At 40.5% G+C, this 17,920-nt stretch overlaps 1 protein-coding gene across 3 annotated transcripts in view; it reads right to left on the reverse strand.

The window, feature by feature from the left end:
• LOC146525675 (uncharacterized) overlaps window positions 1-17,920 on the reverse strand; it is a 145,606-nt gene that overhangs the window by 79,942 nt on the left and 47,744 nt on the right. The window lies entirely within an intron of this gene.

Below are 17,920 nucleotides of genomic sequence, written 5' to 3' on the forward strand. Positions count from 1 at the left end.
TAATTAAAGTTGAACTACATGTAGGTCTCTAGCTTCAGGGTGGCAAATTGGCACAATCAGCCCAATGTAGTGTTGTCTTTAAGTTTTAACGCCAGCTGGGAGTTTATAACATCTCACCTGCAACTTGGTTTTGTTCCGTCTTCTGCAAGGTTCACGGTATAACAGCAGTGTTTTGTCTCTGGTGAAAATTGTGTGACTTTTGGCTTCAGCTGCAGAAGATCACATTGGATACCACTCATGTCAGAAAATTTGAGGCAAGAATTTAAACCAAAACTTGACCATTTGTAACCATTTGAATGCTGGTTAAGCTTCAGTTTCTGTTCTGATATTCAAACAGTAGTATCAGACTTGGAGATAAGCAACATGAAAGCAGGATTCAACATGGTTGTTCAAATGTTTCATGTTGTTGTAATAGTGTGGTGGATATTTAATAGGCCAACTTGGGTCTCTTAAGCATCATTTAAACATAAAAGCCACCCATATCCTGATGGGTGACTTTTGTGGCTTCCACTGTCAATTCAACAGATCAACTTTGTGATGCTGATGAATAGGAGAGATCCATGGATGTGCAGTCATCAAACTCATGCAACTTTGTGATGCCATCATGTCAATATGGACAAAAATCTCTGAAGAATGTTTCAAGCACCTTGTTGAATCTATGTCACAAAGAATGTTAAGATACTAGCAAGATTTACCTAATAAAGTGTTGAGTGAGTGTATATGTCACTTCTCCAACATGATCTCAAATCAATCTCAAAATGCTAGCTGAAAGTCAAATTAACAATTTAAAAGTAAATACAAAAATCACAGACAGTAATGAGACATGACAGCTGTGGACGGGACAAACTAACAGTACATTCAAGTTGTGCTGACAGACATGTAGAAACTGTAGTGTGTGGGCTGCATGTGTAGACAATCTGGCAACTTTGGTAACAACAGTCAAACATACCAAATTTACTAACCTGTATATTCTAATTATTCAAAATAAAGGTCACACACATTCGTGAAGTCTCCTGGGAGAAAGCCAGGAGAATCCCAAGACTTGAGTGTTAGCAGATATGTAAAAAACGGTTGCTGCATACAGAAACATACAGAAAAAACTAAACACACACATTCTGGTTGTCTCCCATTTGTGAATTGCTAGATTTTTAATGAGTTAAGCTGCGTTCATACTGGAAACAAGCTGCAGTAATGTGGCAACCAACCAAACCATATACAACAACGAAAGAACAAAAGAAAAATAAGTGGAAAGATCATGATATGGTCTCCTTCTGTGACCTATATTAACTATTTCTTTCTTTGACATCATATTTTGGTAAAATATATGCTCAATTTAGCTAGTTCACTAATACAAGATTGATGACGGCAGCTGGAACAATAACCCATCGCCCAACCCTCTATGAATGCAAGTTATGAAAGTCCAGAGAAATCAGGGGTGTTTGTTTAAGCTGCTGGAGTCACAGGCATAAGCAGAAACACAGGACTTGAAATTTGATACTTTTATTATTTGCATATAGTCACATGCATCACCAAGACAGACAGCACCTGATACAGAGTGAACATCTAGACTGGAATTCTAGAAAACATGCCATCAGTTGTTAGAGGTAGGTACTGTGCATATATCTACAGGCAACCATTATTTGGTTACACACATCTCTTGACAGCAGCTGTAGAATAGACTGCTCTTGGACTCCACTATCGGCTGTTATTAAGCAGCAGCCCTTTGCCTGTGCTTGAGCAACCAAGGATAATAAAAATTCATTTTCTTTAATTAACTTTTATGGCCAGCGAAGAGGACACAGTGACACCTGTCTTCTGCAGTGCCACAAATTATTTCTTCCCTTTCACATTTGTGCATATAGTGTGTGTGTGTGTGTGTGTGTGTGTGTGTGTGTGTGTGTGTGTGTGTGTGTGTGTGTGTGTGTGTGTGTACGCTCTGAGACATCACTGCAGTAAACATCATAAAACATGGATTCTTTCCTTTAAATCTCCCTCTCAATTATCTCTATAATAATAACCAATACACATGTTCCCCAGTACATGCTGAATAAGGATGGGAATCATTATGATTTTAATGGTACACCTACTATTACTGATACTGCTTATAGATTCAGCATTTTAGTAACACTATTAAAATGGGTTGTTTTTTATATTTTCTATGACAAAATGTGCATTAATATTGCTTGAATATTATTTAAGGACACCCTTTTGATGACACAGTACCTTTCCCATTATTTGTAAAAAAAAAAAAATAAATATGCAGTTCATTGTGTTTTTATTGAGTAGCCCTGATTTCCCTTGGTTACTTGGCTACTTGGTTAATTTCTAATTAAATTAAATGTTTTTTTGCTAGCATACATGGCAACAAGTGATACACTGAAAGCAACGCAGTCACAAACTAGAGCTTCAACAATATAAATGTTTACTAAGAGAATTGAGCTTCTATATTATTATATCATTTTAAGTTAGCAGTGTAAGGAGTCAACATGTGCATCCACTCTTACAAAAGAACTGCACTTGTTAGCATTAACTCCAGTTAAACATAGCAATGCTATCTCATTGTTCTGGTGTGTGCTTTACATTTGTTACAACTGCTTCCACTACTGTTCTCAAGTGAAAGCATTGAGAGAGGAGCATATGGTGCAGGGTTCAGCTGTAGCAACCAGGAGGAACTGAGACAAACAAGCCGTCGATGGACTGCTCTTGCTTGTCCAGTTGTTGGTCCTTCTTGCTAGTCCCAGAAAAGAGTCCTAACATAGAAAGAGCTCAAGTAAAAACAAGTGCTACAAAGAATGAAAAGTTTCCACTGCAGCAACTATCTGTGAACTCCACTGTTGCTCCTTTCCCTGATCCACCCCACTTTTCAACCAGTCATGGTTCAACCTAAAAATGATGTCATCCACATCAAGCTACATGGCGTTGTTTTTTTGTTTTTTTTGTTTGAAGAACTGCAAAAAACGTTGAATATGTCGGCTCTGGGTAGTCATACATCTGTGTAAATGTACACAAATAAATGTAACACGAGGAGGTTTTTGCACAGACACAGACCTTTAATGACAAGACAGTAGTGGATTAATGAGACTTTGCACTTGTCATATACTCAATTTATCAGTCAGAAGAACTGAGAAGGACTTCTGTAGCTGTATTATATAAAGAGCCTTGACAATAGTAGTGCTACCATAGTTTTACTAATAATCTACTACACAGTCATCGCATGTAAACAAAGAATTTGCAATAGATGACACTAATGAGAATGCATTTAAACAATAAAGCAAAGTTTAGCAATAGCTAAAAAAAAATCTTAGCCTGACACAGTCAAAAGCATAGCGGTAATTCTTTCTTACTAATATAAAAACTCAAATGTCTTTTCATCATCATGAATACCAACTAAAAACTATTGAGAGGAACCACTACTCCTTTTTCAGGTGAGATTCATCTCTTGCACATTGTTTTGCTTTTCATGATAAAGAAAAACCTCATAGCTCGCAGAGCAGCGGAAATTAAATATGTGAAAGATGTCAAGGCTAGGTCTGAATATATGATATGGTTTGAATGTGAAAGAACCTCAGTTTTCAGCTTGGGTACAGAAAACTTCCTGACACAGTTAGAATATATGTTAAGGTATATGAAATAAGTGAAACGTGAATTCATTGTGTTGTTTTTTTAAGGGCATCTTTTGATATACAAAGAAATTGCAGCATATCCAGGGAAGTGAAGTGAAACTACAATGTACAATCTTGTGTTGGTGGTTTTAGAATCTAGCTTTGTATTAGTACATCAATAGCCTTTAATTAAAAGGAACAATTGTGAACAAAGGTGATTCCTGCAGTAGCTCTCAGTAACATATTCTAAAAGGTATGTAGGAGTACCATGTTGAATAAGGTGGTTTAAAGAAACAAATTAATGTGAATTTTAAAAATTTAATATATCTAGCATAAACTGAAAAAAGGATACAAAATTGCGCCGTTAATAGATTTTCAGTTGTGTTTAAAAAGAAAAAGTCACCCACGTTGCTGTACTTGACACCAAAAGGTTACTTTTAAAAGCCTGAGGTAAAATACGTCCCCTTAGACACTTAAACCACGCACTGAAACCTTGAGGTTTCAGCTGGCCACAAAACACCAGATCCTACACATTCACAAAATTCCCGCTAACACACAATGAGAAGAATGAGAAAACTCTTTAACTTGAGTTGATGATTGTAAGTATTCTGTGAGGCCATTTTAGAGTGTCCTTGTAATGCAGACTTCTGAAATTCTATGGCAGTGGTGAGAAAGGTAGGGGGTGGGGCCTTGATTGATTGCCAAGGATGAGTGATTAGAAATGTGAGCTGCAATAATGGCCTCTGCTGCCAGGACTGTTGAAGGAGCCAACCACAGTGTTGTAAACATTTCACTGCATCCCAACATGCTTTACTGCCTTTAAAGGGAGGGAGATGCACATTTAATACTAAAGCAAGCTACTGCCAAGGCTCATTACTATAACCCTATCCCAGAGCATCACCATATTTAGAAAACCATGAGCAAGTCAGATGGTCCTTATCATACGGGCACAGACGTACTCACCATATGCAAGACAACCATGCACATAATGCACAAATACAGAGAAACAATAATACTGTCTACCCACACTCTATTTAAAAATTAATTGCATAACAATTGAATAATATCAAGCCCTCAGAAAACTGACAGAACTGGCAAATAACACAGCATCTTTACTTTGTTAAATTAAAGTTAGAATAAACAAATGTAATTTATTTTAGAGTCCTAATTCCGGTAAAGATGAAATCAAAGGCTCAAGTGCTGCTCCTTAAAATGAGATAGTTTATGAATGTCACTGTGACTCATTTCTGAAGTGCATACTATATGTGCCCCAGTTTTAGCAAACAGTTGAACATATCAGCTGCTTCCAATGTAGTTGGGACACTGACTGTTAATTTAAATATCTTTTGGAATCAGTTAGTCAGAGCCAGTCAGATATTCAACAGAAATCATTTGAGAGAAAAAAAAAAAAGATCTCTTCAGCCATCCGCATGGTCCTCCGTACAGCTAACATGTACAAGCAAATATAGTATACGTCCATAATACTCAGTTTAGTTTAATCTTGAGAGCACAGCAATATCTACAAGCTGGTTGTTATAAATATCATCTACTTGTCTTGATGCATTCTCAATCATCCAGGAAAGTAAATCTCCAAAAGTTGATTCTGTTCATCTGGACGTAGCGTTTTGTGGGAGAAACGTTTCGTCACTCATCCAAGTGACTTCTTCAGTCTCAGCTGACTGTAGGTTTCCCCAAATCTTATAAACAGTATATTTGCATAATGACTGAAACCAGCCCACTGAAGGAACAATGGGCTGGGAGATCAGTTCCTTAATCATAATTATGCAAATTCTCATGACCATTGATCAACAACCACTGACCAAAACCCACTGATCAAAGACCATGAGTACCATTCACAGAGAGTTGGGGAATGGCTGCAATCACAGCATTGTAAGATGGCGAAAGATGTACCCTTAGGCCCCCTCCTCGATTCAGAGATGGTCTTTCCCTTTTCACGTAAATGGCCTCCTTGACTCCGCGCTCAAACCAGCGTTCTTCCCTGTCCAGGATGTGTACATCCTCATCATTGAAAGAGTGTCCACTGGCCTGTAGATGTAAATAGACTGCAGAGTCCTGGCCTGATGAGGTAGCTCTTCTGTGTTGTGCCATCCGCTTCGCCAGAGGTTGTTTGGTTTCCCCGATGTATAAATCCTGACAATCCTCCTGGCACTTAACAGCGTACACTACATTACTCTGTTTGTGTCGGGGACCCGATCCTTGGGGTGGACCAATTTTTGGCGCAGCGTGTTTTGGGTTTAAAAGCCACAGAGACCCGGTGTTTAGAAAAAATGTGTCTCAACTGTTCCGATACTCCTGACACATATGGGAGCACTACAGGTTTTCGCTTGGGCAGCGGTTGTCCTTCTCTCCTGGATCGGCTGGAGCTTTCTTTAGGTGCCTTTCCAGCTTTGACAAAAGTCCAGCTGGGATAACCACATTTACTAAGGGCCTTCTTGATGTGCTGTTCTTCTGCCTCCCTGGCCGCTGTGTCAGTGGGGAAGGTGTTCGCATCCCAGCCCATTGTTCCTTCAGTGGGCTGGTTTCAGTCATTATGCAAATGTACTGTTTATAAGATTTGGGGAAACCTGCAGTCAGCTCAGACTGAAGAAGTCACTTGGATGAGTGACGAAACGTTTCTCCCACAAAACGCTACGTCCAGATGAACAGAATCAACTTTTGGAGATCATCTACTTGTCTTTCTCTTTTTTAGCAATAGCTAATATAACATGACTCTTGACTGGGAGCAGGCAGAAATCTCTGGGGCTGAAAAATGAAGCTAAGAACAGAAGTGCCAAAAGTGGTTCCTGGAGTGGCCACTGGAGGCTGGCTCCAAAAGCTACTCTACTTTCCCCAGTAGACTCCCACATTAAAATGCCAGAGTTAAGGCAGCCTCAACTGGTTATCAGAGAAACAGCAGCCAGGCACTGGTTTCACTAGCACTACTGTCGATATGGAGAAATGCAACAACAAATACATAAATGTATGACAAAAAGGGCAGATTTCATAACTGCATACAGGAAACTAAAAATAACTAAATAGGGAATTTGTGATCGCCATATTATAAAGGACAAAGGGCACCTGCTATTCATTTTAATGAATGTGCAAGCTCTCACACATAGATTAAGTTCTTACACTAAGCACATGCACGTGGGAGTGGATTAAAACAACAGTATGCCCCCGGGTGAAATCACTTAGCTAATTATGGTAAAAGTAATAAAGTAAAGTTCATGTAAATGGAAGATAAAAATCCTGGAATAGTGCATACATAATCAACCCACAACACTGACCAACAATGGCCAGAAAACCTAGGAAACTAATAAAAAACCCTACACAGTTCAAAGCACATCTCTGTTTGAATCAAACCGACTATGGTGTGTATATTAAGGTCAGATGTACCAGGAATAAATGCTCAAGACCACTGAGAAAGAAGTGAGATATTCATTAAATATAATCTAAATCAAGCAGGTTTGGGGAAGCTGCTTGATTTAGATTAGGATGGCCAGTCTTTGCTGATGTTAACCACTGGACACAATCATCTTTTACAACACAAAGGAAAAACTGTTATGGTATCCGGTTGTTAAGTGATGACGTGACGAATGCTACTTCTGGGCCTAAAGTAGTCTGCGTTTAATATGGCTTTTGTGTTGTTAACATGTTTAATGTTATGTATTTTCTTCTATTTAATCTCAAAAATCTCCTAAAAAAAGTCAGTGATCACTGGCACTCCTGGGTTAAAAAAAAATCACCTATTCCTCAATTACTTTGGCTCAACAAACTAACCTCGTACTCATTTAATATGTTTGCTGTCATCAGTCCACCCATTTGCTTTTCCAATATATTCTTCAGAAGATTGCAAGGCGAGCTGGAGTCCACCTCAGCTATTGTAAGGCAAGATGCGGGCTAAACCCTGGACAAAAATGTGCCTGACATTTATATCATCTACCCATCCTCTTCTGCTTATCCAATTTGGCCTATCCAACCCCACTGTGACTCCAGGTGCCTCGAACTAGATGGTAAGTACTTTAATGCTTGGTCAGGTGTGTTTGCTGGTGTTAACACCGAGATGCTCAATAGTAGCACTAGCAAAGTAGCAAGGTGGTAGCCCAGTAAACCATAACCAAATGTGCTTTTCTGTCGGAGGATGCACTATTAAATGGTTAAGCTGTTACTGTAACGTACATAATAAAGGCAGAAGATTTTGGTTTTAAAGTTAAGGTTTTACCTTATTTGACCTTGAAGAAGAGGTTAGAAGTCCAAAGTAACATAACATTTAGAATCCCCATAAAACATTCCCTATATGCCTACAAATAATTCCAGTAAGAAACATACATAAACTGAGCAGATATTTGAAGTTTACACAGCTACATTCTCGCCTGAAAACATGTTAAACGTTTATTTTTTGACCCAGAAAGAATAATAAGAGTAATATTAAACTAACTAGCTTCCGCCATTGTGGGAAACTGAACAAGCTCTGTCACTACCCGATCCGTACCGGAAACCCGATCCGTACCCCGCATGCGCGAAAGATGTCTACTTCCCGTCGAAGCGTTTTAAGATAGTTACGGGTCAGAGTATCTGTTAAAATGTTAAGAATAATAAGTATCTCTTAAAATGTTTCCAATAATGAAACATTTCAATATAATGTAGACAAAAACGAAAAATAAAAAGGACTCCTCGATCCTTACTGCGCATGTGCAAAGTCGGACCGTACAAATCGGGTCTACCCGATCCGTACCACGCATGTGCAGGGGTTTTCTTCTTCTTCTGTTCGTTTAATGGCAGTTTACTCCCCAGTGTACAAGGATACTGCCACCTGCTGACCGAGCGAATGAACCCTATTGTAAACTGAATTAGCGTCATTACAAACTTGTTTTAAACTTGATTTAGCGATAGTCAAGTGTGTTTATGCTCGTCTGTGAGGAGAGGATTGTTGGAATAGTCATGATGATGTCCACTATCACTGTCAATTGTCAGTAAACACTTCATCTGGCTGATGAATCTTCACGTGACATATTGCTAAGTCAGTATTATTAAGTCTGTAATTAGGTGCCATTCTTCTTATTTTACGGCGCTGTTGTTCAACCGGGGAATGCTCTCCATTGAGGAGAAAAGCATGAGTTTTTTTGTATACGGATTATCCATTGTTTAAATGTCCTGGTAGTTGAAAAGGAGGCAGAGCTGTTGAGAAATGCTAGGATTGATTTGCATTTTGGACGCATAGATGGAAACATCTCCTGCCCTGATAGCAGCGGGGGGAGGACTATCCTCCGCCCGTGAGCGCTTTGGCACGGGTGAGGTGCCCACGGTAGCACCGTTGCTTGTTAAGGGTAAGAGCGATATGCGCTTTCACGTCAAAAAGTCGTCATAAATAAGTCTCCAATAATACCAGCAAAAGTCGCCAGATTTGCCGCTAGTCGCTTTTTAGAAAAAAACGTCGTTAAGGGGGTCTGAAAACTCGCTAAATATAGCGACAAAGTCGCTAAGTTGGCAACACTGACTGGGCGCTAACGTATCATTCAAATATATTGAATGTCGCAATGTTGGCAAAGAGAGGAAGTGATGTAAGATTTGCGCATGCGGGGTACCAATCGGGTTTCCGGTACGGATCGGGTAGCGACAAGGCCGCGCTATGAATTCTGGGACACAGCTTCTTTGGGGTTTAATTGCAGCTGGCATCCTTGTACATGCAGTGCTGCCATCTTCTGTTTCAGTCCGTTATTACACTCTTAAATCCTACTACTTTTCGTTTCAAAACGATGCATCGACTATTAAATTGGTCGTCGACGATTTTGATTTTGATAGTCGATGTAATCGTGACTAGTCGACTAATCGTGGCAGCACTAATTGTTAACATGACCTCACTCTGCCCCTCAACAATGTTTTATTTTTTTTTATTTTAAGTTTTCATACATCCTTGTTCACAGAAATGGTACTTTTTAGTACAATGGACGTCAGAAAAGTTTCTGTTGCATGAAAATGTCACGTCATGATGAGTCTGCCCAAATGTCAGCATCTGACAAAGTTGGGGGTAAGAATTTTGTCTTTTCAGATTAGTAAGATTGAGAATTTCACTTATTTACTACACCTATATGACTTGGAGGTCTGGAACATTTATTGTTTTGAAAACATAAGATTGGCTTACTAACTCTAGTGTGAAATAATAAGAAAATGCATTGTGTAACTATGGTGAATTAACCTAATTGTATGTCTTTGTACTCTGGGTACCATTCAATTTCTTATTCAATAAACAACAGTGATAGTTCCACAGTGCTAATGCTGTGAAAATTCAGAACTGTGCATACAATCACTAAGACCATTTTGACAACTTAACTTTGTGCTACAGATTTTCTTCACTAGAACAAAAAAAAAACACGGTAAATCCTACAGCCCAAAATGCAGGGGCTGACACTGCTCCTGAACTCTGTATATTGTATGAGAAGTGTATCGAAAGACAGACAGAAACAGACAGCTTAATGACTGCAGATAAAAAGAGAGGAGGCAGAGGAGGGAAAAGGTGTACGAGATGGAGAGAAGAAATTAGGTTGTTATGTATATTGCTGGCAATTCACACATGCACATTCCATCTGAGATCCCATCAGCTGTCAAACTGAGAAAGCGATGGGGATGTGGGAGTGGCAGGAATCTCAACAAGGCCCAAACTTGGCGCACCACTGAGACCTAATCAAAACACAATCACATTCACTGCCAGAACAGACGCACACAGGCCCGCACCCATACATTCATTCTCTCCACACACATTCACACCCAAGCAAAGTCATAGTCACTCCCTATCCTTTTCACACAAACACTGTTTAACAAATGTACACATAATCATTCACACACTCACAGAAAAAACATTAACTTGTAGTCACACATGGGCAAACGCATTTTGTTCCATGCAATCAAACTTCAGCCTATTTCAAACTATCCACTGCTTCAAGGTGGAGAGATGATGTATGAAACTGCCCAGTTAAATACTGGCTCTTATCTTGAGCTATGACCTGTGACTTGAGTTTATCTCCATTATGCAGTGGTTCATTTCAAAAGCTTCACCTCTGTTGGAGGTTATTGGTATGGGAGACACAGACAGGAACTCTGGTTGCATATAGGAATCAGCCAAATGTGTCTCCAACTGAACTGAGCCTTCCCCCCCGATACGCAATCCCTCTAGACAGTCTAGGCGCTGCAGTAGTCGAGCCCAGAGTCCACTCACTCAGGTGTGAAGGCATCACGGCTGACCAGTTCCTAGGTCAGCATTCTCATCGTTAATCCACACAGATAGGCCAAATGCTGACCACTAGGAAGTAATTGCTTGGAGTTGGCCCTGCCAAAAGCTCTCTAATGCAAGAATAGGTGTCTGAATGTTAAGAGCATTTTTTTCCCTTGTGATTTATTTGGTTCTGCTAAACTTAGAGATTGCCCTGGGTAGATGTTACAGATAAGATTAGATCAGCTGTGGTACGCTGTAGTTGTGATAAAGCTCCAACTTTACACACATATTAAATGTTTATTTTTCTATCCTATCTGGGGGGCAAAGAATTTTACTGTGTGCCAAGTGCACAAATATATTGCTCCAATGGGTAAGAAGTACTGACTTTGAAGCATTTTCCTATTTTCTACTTTCCATTGAATTTGGCATCCTTTCCTGAGAGAACAAAGGAGGTGAGTTGCCAAGGCTCGGTTGTGTCAAGAGCCCTATGAAATACTCCTGACTACAGCAGGAGAAGAGCAGACAATAGAAAACCACACTAAAGATAAACCAATGACAAGATAGTGGAGCACAACAAACTTGACTTTATAATACAAAAACACCATAAATAAAACAGAATACAGGATGCCCTTAAAAAGAAAGCAAACAAATGCACCCTCTGTCTCTTCCTTTTGACATGATTTACTTTGCTACAGTTATACTGATAAGTGGATTTGTCAGATAGTGAAGAAAATTCAACCCATTTACAAAAACAGACATCTTGTGGGGAGTTTGCATAGAGCGTTAGGCGTTTGGCACAAGTGCAGATGGATGACATATCAATGAGACGTAAGATAACACTGGAGATGTTCACCCGCCAAATCTGTGCCACTAAATAAAATAAATAAATAATGAATACAGCTACTGTATAGAGTGTTGGCCCACTCATTATTATTGTATCTGCCAGCTTCAATCTGGTTAGAACAAGAACACACAACTATAAGTAAAAGTATAGGTTTTTAACATCACTAAGCAGACTTCGGTATTATAGTGGAGTTTAGAACTGGCAGTCAGCCAAACTATAAGTGAATGAGCTCTGATCTTCACTGTTAGAGTTGTTGTGAAGGAAAGGATAAATGCTGGAATCACCCATTGGCTTCAGGCTGTCCTGTGGGGCCAAAGAGCAGTCTGGCTACACAAGGAAATGAGTGGTAGGAGAAAATAACCAAGAAGAATACTACTTTTTTCAGAGAAGAGAGCAGTGAGTTTTTAGCACAGAGACACTTACCTGTCCTTTTCGAGAAGGATTATGGGGTTTATGTGCAACAGTGAAGCTTCAGATATACGAGTCCACAGACAGAGCACCAAAGTTTGATATCAACTTAACAGTGACAAACCGTACCATGGCTTCAGAGATTACAAGGGAGAGGGAGGTAGCAGGGGTGGGGGTGGACAATTTCTGACACAAAGTGCAGCGCTGCATACTTTAACATTGTTCTCTCTCTTAGTTTATTTTCCTCTCATCTACTCTTGCCTTCTTTGCAGTCCCTCTCTGTCAAGTGGCACAAAAGCGAACAAGCCGAACGTCTCTGTCTGTTTACTGGGGCAAGTGAACATCTGAAATGACAGAGGGTGACGTTGGCTTGAGTGCTGGAGAAGATGCCTCAGAGCTAAGTGAAGGACCATTAGGGAGACAGTGATAAGATGCATGCATGCATGCATGCAGGGCTACTGAATGTTCACCTTGAACAGCCTGGTGTCATCTTGTGCTGAGGAGGGCTATCACATGGTGAGAGCCCAGCATCAAACTCCAATCAAACTCCATCACAGCTGAAAGCAAAATCAAACTGATGCCTACACATGCCAAAAGGTGCAGTGACCCCCAATGCTGTTATTATTCATGCACAGTGACTAGCTATTACTGTGATGCCTTCTCACTTCAGCTAGCATTCCTGTATTGGGCAACTAAGCAAAGAGCTTTTAAGAGCTAACTGATGAACTGAAGACTGCTTTTCAAAAGAGACACTTTAAGGTCAAGACAAAGTGTGAGAAAGGTAGCACGCAGAGATGAGCATAAACATTACATCTTTACAGTTAAAGTACACCGCTGTCTCATTTTTATTCAGGCACAGAACCCCCGGAACATGGATTTTTACATTTTGGAGGGAAAGTGGGTTTGATGTGTGACATTTTGCCTGAGTCTATATGTCTGGTAAATTAGCATACACACAAGTAATGCAGATGTTTTCTATGTCAAAGCTTTAAATAAAAAAACTTCCCTTTGAAATACCAACAATTGAAGGCCTGTAGATATCATGTATAATAGATATGCACTTTGCTGCTTTCTACATACCTAGAATATACTGCAGAAACATATAATTAGGTTTGTTTCAAAAGTTACTATGATGTGTACAGAGGAAAAAAATAAATTAAAAAAATCAGTGTATTTGTGCGACAAATGTTGGACCCAACTATACATAATAGTCAAACATTTGCATATCACTCCATGCTATGGACTCAATACGTTTTTTTGTATTGGTACAAAATATGCAATCCAATTAATTTGAAACTTCTAGAATCGACGATGTGACATATTCCTTCTTTGGAAGCCAACCTTGGCCATGTTCAACCGTGTTAGCTACACCAGTTCGGAGATACAGATTTAGACAGCAAATAGCCTCAGTTTATGCCTGATGGATCGAACACGCATGCTGACAGCTACTCTCTCCCTTTCTCTCTCTTTCCTGCGTCTTGTCTCTTCCGACCAGTGTTTGCAGAGTTGGAAATTTCTTAAATAATTCATGCTGTTAATAACCAGCACAGTCTCTATGGAACAGAGCAGTCCTGTTCAAACACAGCTATGCGTGTGTGCGTGTCTGTGCAGCATAGTGAAAGGAAACAGTGTTTGAACAGTGAGGTGAAGGTGTATGTATGAATGTGTATGTGATTGCAGTATGAGTTATCACAGACTAGGCAGAATTGACTGATGTGATAGTTAGGGTGGTTATAGGGTGGGCTTCTGTGTCAACACCGGGGAAACCGCAGATTTCTTCCAACAGCGAATGAGCTGAAGGTCACACACCGCACGATCATAAGGAGAAGGCTCGTTGGAACATTTATGATATTGCAGACAAATAGCAGAATCAATGGCACTCTGTAAAGAACACAACAAGTAGAGCACTAATGACAAAGTGACTTAATCAAGGTCTCATCTTCGGTATTGTGGTCATCGTCAACATCGTATCATTATCATCGCACCCTATTCAAGGCTTTAGCTCTTCGTCTATTGTCTCTTTGTTACAACTGGACACACTGCCTGCCTGTGAGCTCGCCATCTTTTCAGCCTGTCTGTCCGTTTCTCGAGACGGGAGGTGCAAGAAACAAGTGGGGGCAGACCTTCAGCAAAGATGACCTTGGCAAAAGTCTGATGATTTGTGGAGAGCAGCAATATCAATAATAATGAAGAAATTAATAAGCTGGTGCGCTGGCCTGAGGGTTCGGCTGCGGGAGGTGGTGGGGGGACAGTGGCTGACTTTAATAGTCGAGTTGCCGGCGGGGGGGGGGGGGGGGGGGGGGGGTCATGGCTGGCAGGAAGAAGAGAAGGGAGAAAAGGGTGGGGTGGGGGGGTCAGGGTGGTGTGGAATAGGGGGTGGTAAGTGCATGATTTCCTTAGCAGCATTGTGGTGCTGCAGTCCATGCTGTCACACGTCAAAGAGGGAGCAAATCAAAGGCAGCTCTTTTGATGAATATAAAACAGAGAGTCCTGCTGAGAAGCACTCTCCCTCCCTCCCATTCTAATCACAGAGCTGCAGAGGCGGCGGGTTGCACCAATCCCCCCCCACCCCCCCCCAGCCCAGCACAAAATGAAAGGAGAGGGGGGGGACGGAGCACACACAATCACAACAAAGGCTGCTTTATAATAGCAATAAACATTTGTCCTTTTGAGACATCTGCACAGACTGATTCTACGGTGTGGTAAGACGCAAGAAAAGCTGTAACGACATCATCAAAATTTTAGAACCTACCAAACCCTGAAAAAGGTCATCCTTCTATATCTAAAATTGTGCTGCATGCGTTTTTAGGTTGTTGTTTTTTTTACCCTGGAAACATCAAACACTTCAATACTCTACCAAGCACTGAGGCACATTTGTTTGCAGCTTGTAGTGTTTTGATAAAATGCCTGACATTTAACAGCCTAATTAAGCTTTACTTAACAGAACCTAAAGTATTAGATTGTGCTAAAAAAAAATTCCAGTGTAAAAAAATTGAACCATTATGAGGGAAAATATGGAACAAAATATGCTCATTTGTCAGTGTCCCTTAAAACCAGCAAAATTGTATTAGGAGTAGCTAATAATATCCTTTATGACAAAGGATTTAATTTAATTTCTTTAATGCCTTATTTTACTATTATTCTTACCCAAAAGTTTCAAAGGCAGCAGTCCTAGACACTTTAACCTCCTTTCCAACCTTCAGTACTTCTTCACTTTTAAAAGTATATTCCACCTGCTTGAATTAGTCACCACTAAAGTGTTTTGGCTATGTAGACTGTGTCAAAAGATTTGTGTAAAGTACTTAGCAGTTATTCCATTCACATTAACAGCGAAGAAGGAAAAATGATTAACCCAGAACAGTAGATCAGTCAGCAGAGCACAGTGTGTTTAGCTGTACAATAGTGTTATGTTCAATGCAGCTGAGTCTACATAGCCCGAAGAATTGTCATCACTGTATTCCAGCAGATCTCAGCTTCTGTAGCACTGCCTAGATCCACATCCCCTGGGCAGTGTTCCTCTACTGCTCCCCTGGCAGCATTTGTGTGTGACACCAAAGCCCACTCCCACCCAAGCCCTGAGCCTAGAAAGTGACACATGCATGGGTGTCGCTGCCGTTTCACCTCCTGCCTGCTGAAGTATGAGGCAATTTCCTGCGAGTGGTGCAGGGTGAGAGAGAGAGAGAGCGAGAGTGAGTAGTGGGCTAGGCACAGCACAGCTCTGCTGCTCTCTTTGATACTGTCAGGGAAGAGTAATGGCTCTCTGTAGCAACAGCCACCACCAAACTAATGTAGTGTGACTTTGGTTCTTCTTTCCAATGCATTACCAGCATAGTGAGAAAGAAGGGGATAGGAAGAAGAGAGTCAAACTGTGAAGAATGCGGGAGTAAGGTTAGGTCTACACAGGGCATGACAGAATCTTTTCAGCGTTAGCAGTCAATTTCCTTAAGTCCTAAAAAACAAAGAAGTGACAGGCATGTTTTTGTAATAAGAACATATTTACCAATTTGCTCAACTCTTGCCTTCATGCAGAATGCTATTCAGACTATTCTCCTACCAGGAAAACAGGCACAAGCAAATTCCAGTCTTGTTAGGCAGAACAGCTCCAACTAATCTTTCCAATGATTTGAAGGTCACAGCGCTTTAGTGCAGAGAGCAGCTTAAGGGCCTCATCTAATAGGGCAATCTGCTGTCTCAGCAGCTATTATAGCCTTGGTCATTCTGTCTGACCTTGCAAATTTAATGACAGAGAATACAAAGTTGACCCATCATTTGTGTAAAAAATGTATTGTTTTCAAATAAAAACAAGAAGAATTAAAGAAAGATGCTCTATTTGCAGATCTGTGTACCCCTCTAGTCTAGTAGTTAGTTATAGATGCATTCTTAATGAAACTCGTCTACAAATTGTACTGTAATTATGCAGAATTAAGAGCTGATTCATGCACAAAATTATTATTCATTAGAGCTAATTAAATGCCATGGTCTTTAGGCTGGCTGCCAGATGTGTGGCGATCTCAGAGTCTTCTGTGAAGCCTAGAGAGAAAGGCTGCTATTCAACTTGGCCTTGGCTCCCACACTGAGCCTAACATGCACAATCATGAGAAAACCATCTAACAGGCAAGCCTTTAAAACAATCAAGTGCTGAGACACAGCAATTATATTCTTGGCCGGGAATACCTTCAGTTATGCATGAAAGTATGGAATTAACATTGCAAGTTTTAGAAAGTTGTACACATAGCGGTACAGCATAACACAAAGCACAAGTTTAAAGTCATCACACAATGGAAACAATCCTAAAGCAAAAGTAACTCATAATGGGACTGGACCTTTTTAAGACCATAAGCAGCATCTACATGATTATATTTATAGCACTTTGTAATACTCTTGAGTCACGCTTCATCTCTTAGGCAAGCTTTCTTTTAATGTCCATAAGAAGTCTTTAGAAACAGTTCATCAGGCTTCTTAAAGAACATACAAAACTCTTGTTTGGTAAGCATAAGCATACCTAGATAGTAGGGGTGCAACGATACGCGTATCGATATTGAACCGTTTGATACAGTGCTTTCGGTTCGGTACGCATATGTATCGAACAATACAAATTTTTAAATTTATTTTATCAACTTTTCTTCTGAAGATGCTGTCTGTGCTGAGAGCTCAGTGGATCTGCGTTCGACTACTCTGCCTAGGCTGCACTGTCGAGCGCAGATCCACTGAGCGCAGCGCAAGCTAGCAAGACAGAAGCTAAGCTCGTTGCTCGTCCAGCCCCACGCACGGGGCGATCCGCGGTAGCTTGATAACGGAGATTTGCCGTGTTGTGGCGTTAACGTCATTTCAGATTAACGCTGACAGCACTAGTGGGAACACAACGGATATGACTGCACATTTACGCTGACATCATCCTAGTGCAGGGGTCGGCAACCTGCGGCTCCGGGTGGTTTGGGAAAATAAATTAGAAGTATTTAGCTGAAGTGTATTTTGTGTTTAGTTCTTTTTTTAACTTGTAGTTCTAAATTGGAAGATTATTGTGATATTGAAATGTAAAATAAAATTATTTTATTATTTTTCATCGCTCAAAATAAGCCTCACACTTGCGGAAGCTGGTATACCCGCCGAAACGCCGTGCATTTATCGAGACTTTCAACCCCAGTTAGGCCAATTATTGATCTTTGGACCACATTATGTCAGCAGCTATTCTCCACCGTAAACTATGTTAAAAACAAACAGCGCTCACACCTCACAGACGACAGCTTGCGTAAAGATGAAAGTGACGTCGTACAGCCCCGATTTGCAGACGCTGTGCACAAAGGTTCAGGAGCAGAAGTTCCATTGTAAACATACCACGGCAGACCCGACAATGTT

Source organism: Neolamprologus multifasciatus, chromosome 1 (assembly GCF_963576455.1).
Source record: "Neolamprologus multifasciatus chromosome 1, fNeoMul1.2, whole genome shotgun sequence".
In the NCBI taxonomy this organism is placed as follows: domain Eukaryota; kingdom Metazoa; phylum Chordata; class Actinopteri; order Cichliformes; family Cichlidae; genus Neolamprologus; species Neolamprologus multifasciatus.